Genomic DNA, 4,551 nt, shown 5'->3' with positions numbered 1-4,551 from the left:
ACATCAATGAACTAGCGGTGCAGTTGGGACAGTCTGCAGGCCTTGGACTCACCCTCCAAAACACAGAAATTAAATTCCTGCTCTTTGCAGATGATTTGGTGCTTCTTTCCCCCACTGAACAGGGCCTACAACACCATCTAGACCTTCTGGCAAGCTACTGTCAGACCTGGGCCCTGACAGTAAATCCAACAAAAACAAAAATCATGATATTCCAAAAAAAACCCAGATGTCAGGAAAACAGATACCTGTTCACTCTAGGCAGCACCGCCCTGGAGCACACGATGCAGTATACTTACCTGGGTCTGATCATTACTGCATCAGGTAGTTTCAGCAAGGCAGTGAATGCACTAAAAGAAAAAGCCCGCAGAGCCCTCTATGCAATAAAATCCAAATTTTATGATATAAACATACCCATTTCAATCTGGTGCAAATTATTTGACAGCATTATACAACCCATTGCGTTATATGGAAGTGAGGTCTGGGGTCCACTCAGCATGCATGACTACACTGCGTGGGACAAGCACCCAATAGAAACCCTACATGTAGAATTTTGTCGATCCATTCTTAAAGTCCAAATAAAAACACCAAACAACGCATGTAGGGCAGAATTAGGCCGTTACCCATTAGCGATACCCATTCAAAAACGAGCATTGAAATTTTGGATGCATTTAAAATCAAGTCCCAAAAATACACTCCAGTTTGAGGCCCTAAATACCCAGGAACTGAACCCCACAAAGAGTCCCCTATGCCAGCTGGTACTGAAGCTTACTAACCCATTAACAACAACTAATACACATCAAGCCCAGACCAGCACTGCTTCCGAACCAAGAATTTGTGTCAAAACAGCCATCAAACAAGAAAAAGAGAACTATTTGGAACACTGGAAAAATCAAACTACCAGCCAAAGCAGAATGAATTTCTATTTGACCCTAAATCGTGAATATAAATTAGCAGAATATCTCCTCTCTGTCAGAGATGCGAAGCAGAGGCAAATCCTGACCAAATACAGGCTAAGTGACCACACCCTTGCAGTGGAAACAGGCAGACACAGGAAAACCTGGCTGCCCAAGGAGGACCGAATATGTGGTAACTGTCAGACAGGGGAGGTTGAAACAGAGGTGCACTTCCTTCTTCAGTGTACAATATATGAAAATATAAGGCAGAGTTTTTTCAACGATTTCGAAGCCTGCCACCCAGGTTTTGGTACCCTAGAGACTGGCAGAAAACTGTCCATTCTGTCAGGAGAGGGGCCTCTGGCCCCTTTTGCGGCAAAGTACATCTCACAATGCCACCTCCTGAGAGAATCGCTTTCGGAATAAGTATTATTGCAGCTAGTCACCATCTCTTGGACAATTACTCTACTCAAACCTCAGAAATGTTAAACTTAGTTTGATGCATATAGAAATGTTAATTTGATGCATGTATACTTGTTAGTTGGATATACTGTATGTACAACCATATCCATACCTTTTACCTTTCTCTGTTGTGATTCCAATTATTTGTATGACTGCTTTGGCAACATGAGTGTATTCATATTCGTCATGCCAATAAAGCTCTTTGAATTGAATTGATAAAGAGAGAGAGAGGAGGAGAGGACAGAGATTACATAAGAGAGGGCCGAGGGCTGATGTTGTGGGTGGGGTGGAGGCCACTAAGACCCTCTGGGTCCCTTGGGACTACACCACAGGAAGTGCTGAAATATGTGTTGCTTTCCCTCCTCTTCTCTTCTCTTCTCCTCTTCGCCTTGCTTTCCCTTCACTGGAAATTAGACAGTAAACTGGGGAGTGGTGGTGGTGGGGGGGGGGTATATGATGAAAGAAAAAAGAGAGTAGAAGGCAGTTCAGATGGAGACTGCATGAAGGCAAGAAAGAAGGAAGGAAGGAATAAAGGAAGAGACAAAAAAGAGAGAGAGAGAAAGGTGAATAAAATGGGGATATGCGCAAAGTGAAATGAAAAATGAACTGAGAGCTGAACTGAGAGAGAAGGGAGGACAGAGAAAGACAGAGATCGAGAGGGAAGAAAAGATAAAGTAAAAAAAAAAAAGGACAGAGAGAGCAGGAGGTTAAGAACGAGTCAGAATGAAAAGAGGAGAGAGGAGTACAAACAGTCTTTCACTGCTTTCCGACAGACACCTGTGCACGCCACCGACCCCCATTAAGCCAGAGGCGTAAAAGGGAGCCTGTGTGCGCACAGCCAGCCTCCTCTCCTCCCTCCCTCCCTCCCTCCCTCCATCCATCCCAGCATACTTTGCAGCAGCGGCCAGTAGAAAGGGCGCCCTGTGTGTCCGTCCGTCCGTGCGAACAGGAAACGGACCCTTCGGTGAAAAGCCCTTCAGAGCACAACCGCACTGCAGCAGCCAATCACAGAGCCGCATTCACTCGCTGGATCGGGCAACAGCAGACGCATTATACCCCAGAGCTGGGGCTGTGTTTTGGCATTCAAGGCGAGGCTGGGCGGGATGGATGCAGGGAAGCCAACAGAAGGCAAAGGGGTCAGTAGCCCAAGACCCAGGGGGGGGGTTTATATGTATTGGAGTGTGAGGCTGGGCTAGATTAGCCTCGCACGCCATCCTACGTACTTTCGCCAAGACACTTGGCATGAATACGAAATGGAAATGGTAGTATTATGGGATGGTCAGGACCAGGCTAGGGCTAGATGGGGTGCATCTAAATCAGTGGTTCCCAACCTATGGGTCGGGACCCGACCTATGGGTCACCAAAGATCCACAGTGGGTCGCGAAGCCCTCTTGATTTTAAGGGGTTTAATTTAAATACCATATATAGCCCGTGCTGAATAAATGACAAAGCATTTAAACTAATATATGCATAGAAGCAACAAAATGTAAATTATACATTAAAGTTATTTGACTGAAGACAAATTGAGGAATAAAACAATAACTAATGAGTTTTCGCAGGAAACACAGTGCCATGTGACGCTCATGCGATTGGGTCACTAAAGCTTACAATGGTAAAAATATGGGTCCCTGATGAAAAAGGTTGGGAACTACTGCTCTAAATTAACATCAGACAACCAGCCAAACAGAAACACTGGTGAAATTTAAGTTTGGCTCGTAGAATCGTAGAAATACCACTAACAGTACAAGTCACTTTGACTCATTGGTGAGTGTGTGTGTTTGGCTACTGAGATTACCATTTACTAGCCAAAGTGGCTAATGTTCAACAAAGTTCATTTAGAGCCCTGATTGCATCCTAATTACATTGTATGTATTGAGTGGGGTGGGGGAGTGGTTAAATGTTATTCTTATATGATTCTTATGTAGATTTTTCTATGTGCATGTATATGTAGGAATATAGATGTATATGTATGTGTCTATATTTTTTTTTTCCAGTTGTGTTAAGTATTTTAATCTGAGCTTTGGGTGAGGCCTGGGGGCTGTCAGCTGAGGTGGGGCTGGGCTAATTTGCATCTGTAAAGCGCCATTTGGCTGGGCAGGCTACTTAACCAAGGGCAGAGAAGACCCTAGTAGGCTTTCTCTACCAGGGATAACAGGAACACAATGTTGTCCCTTGAAGACGATGTCTCCTGTTCCATTCGGAGCAGTAATAAAAATAATCTGCAGAAAACTCATCGGATCAAAAGTGCTTGTCTGACATTTCTAAAACCCCACAGGGGCATTTAGATGACTTTGTCTAGGGCCCGGCCAAAGTTGCTCTCCCCTGAGCCAGGCTGTAGGCCTGTATGCAGGGCGAGGCAGGGTTGGATGGTTAGATGGATGGATGGATGGATGGATGGATGGATGGATGGATGGATGGATGGATGGATGGATGGATGGATGGTTAGATGGTTGGATGGTTGGATGGATGGATGGTTAGATGGTTGGATGGATGGATGGATGGTTAGATGGTTGGATGGATGGATGGATGGATGGATGGATGAATGCATTGCAAAGGGTGGGATTGAGTTTGAGCATTGCATTAGTTGGGGTTTTTCTTAAGATCTCAACCACGGCGTATACCCAAACAGACCACGTATTGTTATGGTTAACAGGAAAACAAGGGTTAGCGCGACATAAAAGGTTAACATTGTTTCGCCGAATATATCAAACCCTGAATTTCCCCCTCCGGGATCAATAAAGTTACTCTACTAAACCTATTTAGCATGTACAGTTGATCAGCTCACTGGACAACAGTGGCCGATTGTTAGTCGATTCCTGTAACACTGCTGCCTAGGAATTCAAATAAACCCAACTAATCTGAAGTGTACAAAACATACTTTGATATCGCACTGTGTTTTTGTGTAAAGTGTAATTCCTGGTGGTGCGGCATACCTTGGGATAGTTCAGGACTGACTGTGTGTGTGTGTGTGTGTGTGTGTGTGTGTGTGTGTGTGTGTGTGTGTGTGTGTGTGTGTGTGTGTGTGTGTGTGTGTGTGTGTGTGTGTGTGTGTGTGTGTGTGTGTGCGCACGTGCCAACTAATGCAGGGGTCATCTCCCAAACTTAACCATGTCAACCCCCCCTCCCATATACGTAGGTAGATTCTATTTTTTCCTGTGAAAAGCATTTCACAACTATATAGTCTAGGTCTGTGAGT

Source organism: Engraulis encrasicolus, chromosome 18 (genome assembly GCF_034702125.1).
Source record: "Engraulis encrasicolus isolate BLACKSEA-1 chromosome 18, IST_EnEncr_1.0, whole genome shotgun sequence".
Lineage (NCBI taxonomy): Eukaryota > Metazoa > Chordata > Actinopteri > Clupeiformes > Engraulidae > Engraulis > Engraulis encrasicolus.
This window is presented reverse-complemented; position numbering follows the sequence as displayed.